Source organism: Mus caroli, unplaced genomic scaffold (genome assembly GCF_978045245.1).
Source record: "Mus caroli unplaced genomic scaffold, Mus_caroli_1 scaffold_2, whole genome shotgun sequence".
Lineage (NCBI taxonomy): Eukaryota > Metazoa > Chordata > Mammalia > Rodentia > Muridae > Mus > Mus caroli.
Window position 1 is genome coordinate 158,256,007 of NW_028227257.1, and position 15,269 is coordinate 158,271,275.

General features: G+C 41.8%; 1 protein-coding gene across 1 annotated transcript in view; it reads right to left on the bottom strand.

Moving 5' to 3' along the window:
• Positions 1-12,526, bottom strand: part of Apbb1ip (amyloid beta precursor protein binding family B member 1 interacting protein) — a 98,191-nt gene extending 85,665 nt beyond the window's left edge. The window contains exon 1 of the mRNA XM_021155983.3: positions 12,337-12,526. The gene's annotated coding sequence lies outside the window, so the exon portion shown is untranslated. The remainder of the gene's footprint in view (positions 1-12,336) is intronic.
• Positions 12,527-15,269: the final 2,743 nt, after the last annotated feature.

Genomic DNA, 15,269 nt, shown 5'->3' on the forward strand with positions numbered 1-15,269 from the left:
ATTGGTTTACCAGTTGACGATTTCACCAAGCTTGAGAAAATACTTATCAAAAAATTGTGTTTACAATGAAATCAACTGGAATTGAACTGGTGGCTTCCTACTGTTAGTGAGCATGCGTAGTGTTGGAGGGTGCTAGGCAAGGTGTTAGGAGAGGAGAGTCATCTATAATTTGACCAGTGGGAGCTCCTGAGGCTACAATACTGACTTTCCTGACAAGATATGCCCAGTGTAACAGTGGCATGACTGTTCTGGGGGTAACCAACTGCTTGCTGCATGGATCTGGAGTCCACTTCCATGAGAGGTAACACATGCCTGTACTGTAAATGCACTCAAAAGCTGATGGCCAGAGAGGTCACAGGTCATATGGGGAAACTATAATTGCTGATTTGCTAAATAGGCATGTTGTTAAACTACTTTCTAAATAGTCACATTTATATCCATAGACTAGCACAGAATCTTAGTCTTAACAGAGAAGTGAGCAGCGATCAAAGCAGACTTGTAAACCAGAAAAATGCTGAGAATAAGGATGCTGAATACTCAAGACTTCAAATGGAACAGCCATGTCACTTACTCTTTGACCCAGGCGATATTATGGAAGAGGAAGAGATGGGCAGACTATAAGACCTGGAGGATAGAGCAGAGCACATTTTGTCTTCTGTATGTGACATGGTCATTGCATCAAGAGCACACAGAAGCTCTAGCCACTTGTACAAGACAGGAAACCAGTGGCAACTCTCTGGGAAGAAGGAGGCTTGGAGGAGTAGGGGTGAATAAAAGACAGTGATTGGAGGGAGATGGACGGACAATTCTGGAAACTTGGTTCCTTTAAAAACAAAGAAACACTATAAAACTATGTTTTGTTTTAATCCCAGGTGTAGGATAGGAGGCTGCTTCAGACTGACTATGGTTTGTCTGACTATGCTTTGCCTCATGCTCTAGCAGAGGTGTGTTTTTGCCAGCTGCGGATAGTTTCTGTCAATGTGTGATGTTTTCAATTCTGGGGATGTTTCAGAGGGTATATAAATGCTAGGGTCCCCAAGAGGTGCGTTGTTGGTTGTTCAGAGGGGTTGCTTGAGGTTTGTTGGTAGTCATGCTCAAAAAAGCAACAAAATGAAAGAAATTTAGATTCATGGATATCTCTCTCTCTCTCTCTCTCTCTCTCTCTCTCCACCTCTATCCTTCTTTCTCTCCTATCTAGTGATGGGGGTGGGGGAACTGAAGGGATCAATGGTGGAGAAAAGAACACATAAAGTAGCAAAGACCAGCTACAGGGGGTTATAACAGTAGACAAGTCAGACACTGCACAAAATGAAAAACTAATAATTTTTTTTTAGCATGTACAGGCTCCTTCTCCCTTCCCCCACACTTCCCTCTCTTATTTGAGATAGGGTTTTGCTACTACTACTACTACTACTACTACTACTACTACTACTACCACACACACACAGACACACACACACACACACACACACACACACACACAGTTTAGGCTAGTTTCCAAGTCTCCATCCTCCTGCCTTTGTTTCTGAGTGCAGAGATTACCAGTATACACACCTAATACAGACTTCCTTTTGTTATTACTCCCTAAGTAAATTACTGTCACTGTTATTCCTAGAACAGCTATGTTTTAGTAGAGATGTTAAGGAACCACAAGATGATCCAAAATACATGAAAAAAAAATGTGTGTATATGTTCTGTGCAAATGGTACACCATTTTAGGTAGAGGACTTGAATATCTGTGAATATTGATGTTCAATGGGATCCTGAAACTTGTCTCCCACAGAGTATACCAGTTTTCACTGCCAATGCTAAACAAGGCGAGTGAGGTAAAAGAATAGAAATGTTCTTATCTTCTACTTTGTATCCTTTGGATGAAAGATGTGTTTCACAATTGAAAAGAATCTGAATAATACAGGATTATTTCAAATATGGACACATCCAGGAAAAATATTTGATTTAATTTTAGGGACTTCTAGGGGAATGCGTTTTCATTTTGTTTTGTTCCAACAGTTTCAAACAAGTTGGATGCTATTCCAGGTTCTTCTGCTGAATATTCATACAGCTCTGGCCTGGTCTGCATTTAAACAGGTTTAAATAACCCAGTATTGACCACTCTCTGTACCTTAGCCTGTGCCATTTCCAACAGGAAGCTGCCAGTGTTTAGGCACCTGAGTGAATCTGGATGAGGATATTTGACAGCCAGCGTGGGATCAGGGTGGCATAGCTTCAAAGACTTGCGCTGTACTTTATTTCCTCCAGCTAAGCTTTACTTCCTAACTGCACCAGAGGTCTCCAGATAGCACCACAGGTTGGGGCTCAGCATTCAAAACAGGAGCCTGGAGGGACACTTCAGATTTAAATGCCAAGACTTCTCTTAGAGGAGGCAATTAACATGGTATCCCATTCAAGTAAATACAGTTTGGTTATAATTTAGAAGGAAACTAAAAATGTGTGTGTGTGTGTGTGTGTGTGTGTGTGTGTGTGTGTGTGTGTTTAGTACCAGATATTATTTTATTATCCCTGTTTTAGTTTTTTATTATTATGTTCTCCTTCCAACAGACACACACACACACCAACACACACACACCAACACACACACACCAAACCCCTAAGGCCATAATAATATACCTACATCCCACATGTCCACACTTCCTGAGCATTTGTAAATAGAGTTTCTAGGACAGAGGCTCCATTATCTGAACAGTAGAGAACCATGCTGTCCACACTCCAAGACTTTTTAAAGCTATACCATAGATGGCTCCAGCTCTGTACCCCAAATCTTCTGACTCTGCCTTTGCCTGAGAAGGGAGTGCAATTGTGGGGTGGAGAGCCACTGCAAGTGAACAGCTTCTGTTATTGCTGTTATGCTTGTGAACTAGCAGGTGAACCAAAATGAAAACAAAATAAAAGTTGACAACCAGTGTTGCCTAGGGCAACAGATCGCATTGGGCCGGATGTGGGTTTTAGGGCAGCATGCTCTGCTGTTAATTTCTACTTATTTTTCTGTTCCTGTCACTTTTAGGCAGAATACATAAAATAAAGCATGCAGAGGAGAGGAAGCATAATAAGAAAATACATTTGAGCTTGTCTTTGTAGCTAGAGTACTAATAAAAACCTGGGATTTAAAACCTGGCATGGTGGTGCACACATTTAATCCCAGCACTGGGGAGGCAGAGGTTTGAGTTTGAGCCCAGCTTGATCTACAGAGCTAGTTCCTGGACAGACAAGGCTACAGACATAAACCTTAAAAACTTAAGAAAGCAAAGAGAACAACAAACTATACTATCACTTGAGATTTAAATATGACTTCAAGACAGGTGCTAGGGATAAAACCAAAGCAATCTTTCCCTCCCTTTCCTTTAGCTGATTTCAGAATTCACCTAACACCCCCTTTACTCATCTGCATTTATCTCAAGCTGCTCTGTCCAGTTACTCAGACACGATGAAGCTACTTGGCACTTGAGCTGTGGCTGAACAGACATGTGCTGTACACACAACTCCCCAAAGGATCTTGAAAACTGTGTGAAAAAAGAAATAATTTCCTCGCATTTTAAATTTGCTGTACTTTAAAATAGTGAGCATCTAGTAGATGATAGTTTTGGATATTTCACCAAATATGTGATTGGAATCAATGCAAAATTATATTTGTTAGAGTTTTTAAGAAGCTTAAGTTTCTTCTAAGAAATTCAAAGTTCCATGTATGGTCTGCATTGCATTTTATGGCTAGGTTTTTGGATTGCCTCTGCCTTTTACTCTAACATGGCTGGGCATGGAGAACACATCACATGAGTACAGTCTGAATATTACTCATAGCTGCTCCATTCCTCTCTATATACCTTATGCTCCAGCTCTGCCACACTGTCCCATGTGTCTGGTGTCTGAAGTTCTTCCACTGATCCACCTGAACATTCCTTTATCCTTCAAAGCATACCGAGGTCACTCCCACACACTGCCCCTCTATCATTTCTTCACTTCATGAGTTTTGCACCTATCAGTGTACATAATACATTATCACATGTTTATCTGTAGGCCACATCTTCCCATTAGGCTGCAATCTTTTGGGCTCGAGGGACCATTTCTTATCTTATACCTTGTCACACTGGTACCTAGTTGACCCTCAAAAAGATAAAAATACTTGAAATAGGGAGAAAAATGAAGTTCCTACTATATTACATTGAGAAAATTTCATCTAACTAAAACATATGTTAGGTATCAGCCCCAGCTCCATAAAGGAACCATGAGGATATGACCTCTTGGGGTTTCCTCTCTGTCCAGTATTCACTGGGCTACACTTCCTTTACAGACACTCACAGCACACAGGACTTCATTTCTGCGGGGTTTTTTTTTTTTTTTTTTTTTACAATGTAGGAAGTATATAAGCCACAAAATTCTAAATACACTTAAGAGTGAATCTTGGTTGACTGATTCCAGTCATTTATGGAACTGAATTGGAAGGAGAGCAATGAAAGACAGGGCTGGGGTAATCACTCAGGGATACCATCCTTCCCCCAAGGAAGCCACTATGCCCAAATGAAAATAATACTGCATCCCAAGCTTAGCTGGTTCCTGGATGTAACTGCCACTTGTGAATGCTAACGGCAGAGATAAGGCACCTGTCAATAGCACAAATACAGTAGTCCTAGATAAACTCGGTCAGAAAATGCAATTATGAAACACGATATGAAGTAAGTAGAAAACTATTTCATGGGATCTCCTTCATCCTATCACATCTGCAAAATTTGTTCTTTTGAGATGAAAGTCTAAGGGGTAAGGACTGGACCTTTGTTGTAGAGAACTCCCTATGGCAGTGGTCCTCAACCTTCCTAAGGCTCTGACCCCTTAATTCAGTTCTTTGTGTTGGCCCTCAACCATAACATTATTTTCATTGCTACTTCCTAACTGTAATTTTGCTCCTGTTGGGAATCATAATGTAAATAGTTATGGAGATAGAGGTTTGCCAAAGGGGTCATGACCCACAGCTCTGTCATTGTAGCCAACGGTTCTTAGTGGTGTTCTGCCAGCTCTATCACTACTTCACAACGACACATCTTGAGACCTGCTACCAAGCTAAGTGAAATGTTAGTTATCTCAGGCTCCACTTGAACTGCTTCCTAAATTTCAGCTTTTTTTTCCTTTTTTTTATTAGATATTTTATTTACATTTCAAATTTTATCCCCTTTCCTAATTTCCCCTCTGAAGCCCCTCCCACTGCTTACTAATCCACCCACTCCTGCTTCCCTGTCTTGGCAATTCCGCTACACTGAGGCATCGAACCTTCACAAGACCAAGGGCCTCTCCTCTCAATGATGTCCCACAAGGCCATCCTCAGCTACATATGTGGCTGAAGCCTTGAGTCCCTCCTTGTGTACTCCTTGGTTGGTGGTTTAGTCCCTGGGAGCTCTGGGGGTACTGGTTAGTTCATATTGTTGTTTCTCCTATGGGGCTGCAAACCCCTTCAGCTCCTTGGGTCCTTTCTTTAGCTCCTTCATTGGGGACCCTGTGCTCAGTCCAATGGATGGCTGTGAGCATCCACTTCTGTATTTTTCAGGCACTGGCAGAGCCTCTCAGGAGACAGATATATCAGGCTCCTGTCAGCAAGAACTTTCAGCTTTTAAACACCTTACCATTGTCCCTGATATTTTCAGTAGCTTCTAGGGGAGCTGCATAGTGAGAAAGCATCTTTTTATTCCAAATCTAGCCTTGGATTTTGAAAACAGAAACTCTTTCATCTCTGGGCACAATAAGCTTTTGTGTTGGTGAAGTGCCTCATCCAGTCTCCCTGGGGACCGTGTTTCTATGCTGCAGCTGTAGAAGTCCCTCACTGCACAGTGTATCACTGACCAACACTGTATGTGTGAATTCAGGGATCCTCAATGTTCATTTCTTCCTTTCACACATGTTAAAAACAATTGGAGTTATCTTGATTATCCAGAAGTGAGACAGTACTGATTAACTGTGTTCTTAAGCTAGCTAGATTAGGATGGTTTAAGTCTTTGGGATCCCCAAAGTTTGTCTTGTTGTTGTTTGGGTAAGGCTCTCAATTTGAGCAATGCCAGGTCCAGGAGTTTAGCCCAACTCTATATTAATTCTAGGGTGAGTTTTATGAGGTTCCTTTTATATTATGGCTTGTCCTTTCAACCTTGACAGAAGACTGGAGTAATAAGGAGTGTGAAACATCTAGGAGACTTTTAAGTAATTTAAAATATTTTGGGAAATAGAGGATGTGAATTCTGGATTGTTATCTGATTGTACTGAGGATGACTAACCTAATCAGGGAATAAGTTCTGTAATGAATATGTGAGCACTCTTTTCTTGGTAGTAGGAAATGCTTGGACCCACTCAGAGAAGGTATCAATGATAAATACACACACACACACACACAGAGGGGGGGGGCATGCACATATTTTGTTTTTTGTTTTTTTGTTTTTTGGTAACTATCATAAGTGTTTGTTGAGGCTTTATAGATCTGTCAATCTCAGAAATGGATAATACTGTTTTATCCATAATTTTGTAGGATGGAAGTTAGGGTCTGATTAGACAGATGAAACAAAGGGTATTTGTGTGAGAAAACTTGGGTGAGGGGGAAAGAGGGGGGATGTGATAGGTAAGAAAAGAGAGAAAGGGCAGATGAAGGTCTGAGTGTGGGGGATAGTTCATCAGCATGTTCTGTTTTGAGAGAGAAGATGTATTTTGGGGTTCCTTTTTTCATGGATTACTGCTGTATTGGACAGAAAAAGGACAGAGTCAAAAGGCCCTGGACAGCGGAGAGATTGATGTCTGGGGTCCCCTTTAGGGTGAGGAAGCCTCTTAAGCTCCACATTAGAATATTTAAATGAATTATTTTATATGCATATTTGAGTATGAATATATATGTTAACAGAAAGATCTTTAGCCAGTATTAGGGCTTGTTTAAAGGCAGTGGTTTGGCTTGTGGAGAAATGGTACCTATGGCCAGAAGGTTATCTTTAATGAAGGTGCATTGTGAGAATTGGGGTGGTCCCAGATGATGGAATAATCTGAGGCATAAGGAGGTAATTTTCGGTAGCCCCATCTATAAATCAAACTGGAGCTTGGGGGTCTGTAAGTGAGGTGACTGAATCTTGCATGAAGGGATTGAGAGAATGGTTAGTGTCTGTGCATGAATGTCAAGGTATTTGAGGCGTGGGAGCAGTGTGAGCTGGAAGGGCAATGGCAGAGATGAAGATAGGGCATGGTTCCAAGGAAATATTAGAATCAAGGAGACAGGCATGGAAGGTTTGGACCTGGGATCTTTGAGAGAATGGCAGGAGTTAATAGTTATTAGGTTATGTGAGAAATTTTTGTTGGCTTCTGAAAGGATCAAGTGTCAGCTAGGTGACCATTCCTTTGTAACAGGAGCTAACTGTTTAGAGTAGTAGTTCTCAACCTGTGGGTCTCGACCCCTTTGTGGCTGGACCAACTCTTTCACAGGGGTTGCATATCAGATATCACAAATAACAGATATTTACATTATGTTTTCGAATAGCAAAATAGCTAGGAAGTAGCAATGAAAATAATTTTGTGGTCGGGGGTCACCACAACATGAAGAACTGCAATGAAGAGTCACAACATCAGGAAGGTTGGGTTTAGACTGGCTTATAGTGATATGTGACAGGATTGTAGGCATCTCCTGCTCATGAGTAGGCGAAGGCTAGGGTCTGGCCCTGGTTAGAATAGAGAGATAGAAAGGATTTGGAAGCATTGGGTAGTGATAAGGTGCATGTTTTAGCTAAGGCCCATTTCAGTGGTTGAATGGGATTTGAGGAGGGAGCAAGGGGAGGCTCTTCTGAAGAGCCCTTAGTAGCCTCATATAGGAGTTGGGCAATGAGGAAGAAATTGGGGATCTGGTATTTAACAAGTTGAAAAGACCTAACAGGGTTCAGAACAACCTCTCAGTGACTGCTGTGAGAGAGTTCAGGGGTCTTTATTCCATGTGCTGTATAGTTTTATGTTAACCTGACAAAGCTATAGCCAGACATTTGAGAGGAGGAAACTTTGAGTGAGAAAATGCTCCCATAAGACTGGGCTGCAGGCAAGCCTGTAGGGCATTTTCTTAATTAGTGATTGATGGGGGTAGGGCTCAGTATGTTGTGGGTGGGGACACCCCTGGGTTGGTAGTCCTGGGTTTTATTATAATAAAGCAGGCTGAGCAAGCCATGAGGAGCAAGCTAGTAAGTTTTCTCTATGGCAGTGGTTCTCAACACACACACACACACACACACACACACACACACAATTATATGAATATATAAATACATAGTCATCATTTGTATGCGTGAAAATTTCATAATAAAAATGAAGAGAAAATTGCCCATTCACAGCTTACTTGCTCTAGTGGCACTTCTGATTTCTCTCCAGTCTAACAGGATGTAGTTACCTGTACATAAATTTGCCAGCCACTGTATGGGAACAGAATTTCTCTGTAATTATCTCCCTCCTAGAACACAGACATATCTCTGATGAGTCTGTTATATAAGTTCAAGTCAGAAAGACTTCCAGTAGAGTTAGAGACAGGATTAGACTTACTATGATGTTGATTTAATCCAGCCAGAAGGCCACCTGGAGGAATGTGGATATAATGAAGAATGAAAACAGGATTGGGCCAAAGGAGACTACTTTTCCAAAGACAAAGGCATTAACTTTAGAATTGAGAATGCTATCTGTCTTCCATCTATTACAAGGCAAGTCTGCTTGTTTTGCTTGGCTCTCTTCTATTCATCCCTCTTCCCCGCTCTGGCCTGTTATGTGGCCACACAGAACACAACTTTAGTCCCATGTAGAATTATCACTGTGCTTTTCTCCCCACTTCTAGGCTACAATCTCACTGAGGATTGGTCCCATCTTTTGCCTCAGCTGAGCACTTGCGCTAGATGTATGGTGCTGCTATCAAACTTCTCCAGGTCAGTATCAGCTCTTTTCCAGGTCACTGGCTATGTACATTTCTTAACCTGTCTGTGCTTTCATTTCAGTGACAAAGAGGAGCTGGAGTAGTACAAGTCTAGATGTGAAGATTAGCCAGTCACATGGTAATTAAGCCATCTTGGTCTGGTTAAACATCTCTAACTCTAAAAACCCCAAACCTTAGATCCTACAAAATCTGATATATTTTGGAGCACCAATAATGATGTCACAAACAGAAAATTCCACACGGGACCACACATGACAGTTCAGAGTCCAAAATATAGGTACAGAATACTGAACTTATTTAGCCTTCTCAAGGGGGGAAATATTTCTTACCCCCTTAGCTGAAATATATAAACCTTTTTCATGTACAGAAAAATTTACAACTTTGCATAATGTACCATCCAACTCTGTGTATAAAGTGCATATGAAGCAAATGAATCTCATGTTCATAATGACTATCATGATATCTCGTGTGTATGCAAACATTCTATCCTCCATTCCCCAAAAATCCAAAAAATGAAACTTCTGGTCTCAAGAACTTAGATAAGGGGTTTAAGTTGTTACCTGCTTAAAAAAAAAATATTAGGTACTACTGCCACATGGTGATCCAAAGGGAACCCAAGTTTCAAGAAAAAGAAGGAAATAGGTTTAATAACATGGTTCTTAGTGATTCAGGTTTATAGTCAGATCACAGGAAATGTAGTCTTGACCTGAAACTCCTGAGTCTGGACTGAGAAGTGTGAGGGCTTGGTGTGGTATTTTATCTTCCATACTGCCTCAAAATTGGAACCAGGGAACAAACTGGGTCTTGGGGCTTGAGACATTTTGAATCTCAATGGTAGTGACAGAATTTGGCTGGGAAGTAGGGACACAAGGGTGGCAGTGGTAGCCTCTAGTCCTCAGCTCTCCCCAAGCCCTGCCTTCCCATCTCTTGAACTGGGAGAGGCATCAGGTCTTAGTGTTGCTCTCCTCTTTTCTCTAGGGAAGTACTATTTTTTCAGATATATTAAGTTGCCTTTGAAAGTTAATTCTCTGACATAACTATTATGCATATATACATCACTGTACAACCAGTGTCCTTGCCAAATATCCTTAATGTATATTTACAATGTACATACAATGTAATTCATTTATAGTGAATTCATATAATATTTGAACTTTTAAGATACTTATAATTTGGGACCAAAGAATTAATACAAAACACAAATTTCATATTGAAAGGACCAATCATGTTAATTAAAAAATATTCAGTCTTGAGGCTTAATCTAACCTCATGCCACATGTCAGAGTCCATACACAGACCTACAACATAGAATTTATTTAGCATCTCCAAGGGGCAGAAAAGGCATCTAGACACTTAGCTGCAATATATAATTTTTCTCACACACATAATTATCCAAAACATTGCATAACATTCCAATTATGTGCATAATGTCCATGCTTGTCTTATTTATTTTAGATTATTTCATTTTGAAAGTTCCTAAGATCACTTATGATGTTCAATAATGTTGTAAAGGTTATAGTTTGATAGACTACAAAGCACGAATTGAATTTATTCTAAAGAATTGTAGGTTTGTTAAAAGACTTATCAAAATAGGTAAATTGAAATAGAAAAGGACTAGAAATAAATAGAAATAAAAAGCAACAATGCCATTTGAGAATTCAAAGTTGCACAACTCATACAACAACTCATACAACTTCATAAATTGCTTACTATATAATATGAAAATATCTAGAGCTTTTAAAAATCTATCTGTGACATACAATGAAACTATAGTGGAGAACAGGTATACACTCTCAGAATATAAAATTTCCAAGAAAATGTAGTGGATACTGCAGAGCCCAGTGAGTATGTGTAATTAATTACACATTTCAAAGTTACATTTCTCAAAAACTAGTAACTCAGGACTGCTGAAATGCAATACAATGGAATGTTGGCAACTTACATAAGGACCAGAAATTACGTTGCTTTTTAAGAGGAATGTCTCAGAAACAAAACTCATCAAAAGTGTTTATATTTCAGCTTATAACAAAGTCTGTTGGCACATTCTCCTTTTCCCTCTGGAACTGAATGCAAGATTGAAGCAGCATGTGATTCACCGGACCCCTTCTGAGCACTGCTAGCGTCTCCATTCTTATGTGGTATAATCTTATTTATACACGAGTTCCAGTGTGGTTAAAATAATGTAAATAAGTTCATTTCTGTCTGCTAGTGTCCTATAGATGTAGAGCAACAACTGGAATCTATCAAGTACCAGAAAGGTCACAAATATTTATAAGAATGTACAAGTTAAGTGCTAATAGTTTGAAGATGACATTACATTTGCTAGACTCTGAGTTTACTGATCAGACAGGAGACACCACCTGGAAGGACATTGAGAACAAGCGACTCTTTTCTTATCTTCTGCTATCTTGCTAGCCAGCATTCCTCTTCAGGCCCACGTGCTCCCATTTTAGGGAGGCCCAGAAGGCAAAACTCTTGGTTTAGTCTGAAAGCCAAAGTTTCTTTTCTGAAGTTTCAGTTTGGAGTCCCAGATTTGCGCGCTTGCTTTTGTTCACACCGTATCACTGTTGTATGGCGGATAAACCCACAGCCTCTTGTCTGCTCTATTTTCCCCTTTACTCGGCGCGTTCCTATCACAAAACTACTCTTTGAACAGAGATGCTCTAGGAGAGCACATGTCACTCTGCACCTTGGTATGAAAGCTGAGAAATACATTGCCAAGGGGAATGAAGAGGTACACGTGGTAAAGTCTGAGCGAGGGGCCTGTACTGGGGGTTCTAGCGGTGGTGGTGGTGGAGGTGGTGGTGGTGGTGGTGGTGGTGGTATACAAGAGCATTCTTATCTTTCAAAATATAAAGCATTTTCTGCATCTTCACTCCAAACTAAATTAGGAATCCCTTGTCTGGTATTCAAACTTATCCTTACCACATTTTTTACAAAGAAAAGGAGACTGAGAGGGAAAGACAGTCTTCAAAAAGCAGAACTGCAGTTAAAGTTTTAAATGAAGGGAAACACTTTGAGCTATGTGTCCTCTGACTCTCAAAAGTCTCCTCAGACTACCACTTAATGTGAGGTGCCCTAAAATGCCTCAGGGGATGTTTTGTTTCAAGATTAGCTCAATTTAATGTGGGGTCCCTGAGACCTGGTAGCATTTCTTAAGCAGAAAATCTGTTAAAACAAAACGCACGGGGGAGAAGAGGGAGCCCCAGGTCAAGAGCGCAAGAGGTTCCCAGGGGACCTGAAGCTTCCTGGCTGCTGCGGGGGTGTGGGGTGTGGGGCGTGTTCACGTGGCCGGAGCGTGGACCTGTGCCACAACGTAGTCTCCCCCACCCCCATCCCACCCCCATAGGACACGCAGTGTAGCAGCCTGAGTACCCCAAACCCGTGCGCAGGATTAGGGTGCGGCTTACCTTGACTGCTGGGAAGGGGGGTGCGAGCTTGCAGAGATGCGAGGAGGCTGTGCAGAGATGCGAGGAGGCTGTGCGGAGATGCGCGGGGCTGAGCCGAGATGGGCCGAGTTGAGCTGAAGTGCACCGGAATGAGCAGAGATGAGTGGTTGGCGCCTCTGGGCTGGACCGGCCTCGAGGCGAGGACGTGGGCTCAGGGAGGAAGTGCTGTGAGCCCTGCCCACCCAGCGGCGCAAACTCTTGGCTTTGCACGGAGGTGCTAGCTAGCAAAGCCCTGGAGGAGAATAGACAGACACCAAGCCCCGCCTAAAGGGCTCCGCAAGTTTAGCAAGTTTGGGTTGTTTTTTCCAAACCCTGTCCACCCCTGGAAGAAAACACTTCCTGCCCTAAGGTTAGGGAAAGCCTTCTCTCGTCTGTATGGGTCTTTGTGGTCTTTGTAAGAGTCGAGACTAACGCCCAGATGCTAGTCTGAAGGGTTAGTGCTCAAGACTAAAAGTCTCAGATTAGCTGAGAAACTCCCTACAGGAGAGTTCACCAGTTAGTTAGTAACACCTGCAGGCAGTTAGTTCCCAACGAGATCTAAAAATCAACCTACATTGGTTACAATTTTGAGACTTGAGCGGAACAGATGTAAGTTCCCTTTTCTGCCCCACGAAACCTTCAAGCTCCCTGAGCATCTGCGCAGCCTCCACTTCCCCCAAGACTGCCTCCCTTCATTGTTTTAATAAAAGGACCCTCTGCTTCTGTTGAGGCCTGTCTTCCGTTTATTTTCACATCGTGTGGATCAATCCCAATCTATTAAGTTCCACAAAGGGTAAAGGGGCCATCTTATTTTGCAATAGCCTTCTATGTCTTTACCTCAATCCTCGCTGCACTTCCTCAATCTGCCATTGTCTAAGACTTCCTGGACCAGCCCAGAAGGGGACGTTCCAGTTAGGGTGGACAGAGAAGTGGTGCAGTGTAGATCAAGCTGGCTTCGAACACATAGAGATCCTCCTGCCTCTCATGTGCCACCGAGATCACTTTCTGGTTTTGTTCTTATGATTTTGTTTGTTCATAGCTTGTATATCACAAGATTGACTGGGACTCACTCTGAGAGAAAGTGTTTAGGGAGATCTGAAAATACAGCCACTAAAATCAATTATGATTTTAAATGATGTTTGAGTTAATTTCTCTTCCTCTACACAGCTGTGTCTTAAAGGGTTCGCTGTAAGGCAAAATGGTGGAGACATGAAGATATAAATTAGACATATAAATTAATTTCAGATAGTTCCAGTACTCAATGGGAGACTATATATAGTTTGTCTAAGAAGAATGTAAACAGCAGTAACAGAAAGGATTGCTGCTTTGCTGGATGGCACACCCTACTCCACAGAAAACAGCTAATACACTGCATAGTCAACATGCTGAGAAAGAATAAAAGGTGACTGTAGAGAGTAATGGTTGTGCTGATAAGGCTTCTCTGTTAATTTGAGTTGTGGAAAAAGATCAACCTTATGACCAGCACTTGAGTCAGACCTAAATGAAAGGAGCGATCCAATGATGTTAGGAGTTTTATGCAAGAATATCCTAGAAAGAAAGGTTGATACCTCTAAACTCTTCAGTTAGGACAGCCCTTGAAGAGCCTGGAAAAACATCAAGGAAACTAGTAACAGCATGGCCTGAGTGGTGTGAAGAGAACGGAAAAGAGATGAGGTTATGAAGGACAAGATGGCCAGATGGTTGTAGAGGCTGATGTAGTGAGGTGGGATGCCATTGAGAGGAACAGAAAGCAAAAACAAGCAACAGGATGGAGAGCGATTCTCCCGAAGAGAAAAGGTGGTCAGAGAGTTCTGATGATTTAGGAGCTCAAAAAGCATCCCAAGAGATGATCAATGGGGTGTGTTGAGCCAAGAGCAGAAAGATAAGATGTCAGGGTTGCAGTAGGGTGAAAGAGGCAGGCAGAGGCAGAGGATGAGGGGAGAGCGTGAGCAAGAACCGGATTAAATAGGACCTGTGGTCAGTCAGAGGACTTCGGGTTGTACTATAATAATAATGGACAGATAGTAGAAGGACTATAACAACTGGATATGTGCTTTGATTTATTCTAGAAGTCATCATACAGTTTAAGGAATACTTAGAAAAGCAGTTGAGTGGGAGGAAGAGGAGAGAGAAGAGAGGGACGGAGGGAAGATGGAGGAAGAAGAATATGAATGAATTATACTTAACTTTCCCCTTACTGGTTTGTGGCAACAGTTCAGATGAAACGGTTGGTTGTAAATGGTGGTTGCTGAACCCAACTGTGGCTCAAGTCCCTAATCCCAGCACTTGGTGAGTTACAGAGGTGGGGGTGGGGAGTGAGAAGGGAGTAGGGAGTTCTACGTTCAAGTATAGCCTGGAGTACTTAAGGAAATTTTTTTTTCTCAAAGAGAAAAATAAATATTAACATTAAAATAATGGTAGCTTCCAATAGCATACTAACAGTAGGAACTGTGATTTGCTGATGGGCTCTGGGTGGAGATGGGGGACTTCCAGAGGGCTTAGAAACAGTGTGACCTGAGTCACTAGCAGCTCTGGTAACTAACCCAGAGGTCAGTCTCTATAGAAAGGTTAACAGGAACCACTCAAGTTAATCGAGTCAAAGACTTGTCCTCAAATCTTAAGGATAACAAAACTATGTTCAATGAGACTTGGAGCTGCAATGGAGGGATTGTGTTTTAGAAAGAAATCACCCTGGCTGTACCATGGGGATTGCTAAAATGAAGAAAAGAATGGACACAGGGTGATTTCCAAGAAAGTTGGGAAAGAAATTATCATGGTTTTGTTTGGTAGCCATGGAAATGCAAAGCAATGGATGCATGAGGAAGATGTTTGCAGGCTCTGCTGGCAGGAGGCTGTGGTGCCTGGACATGAATAGAGGGAGGGGGATGGTAAGCCTGCATCTGGAGGAGATGCTC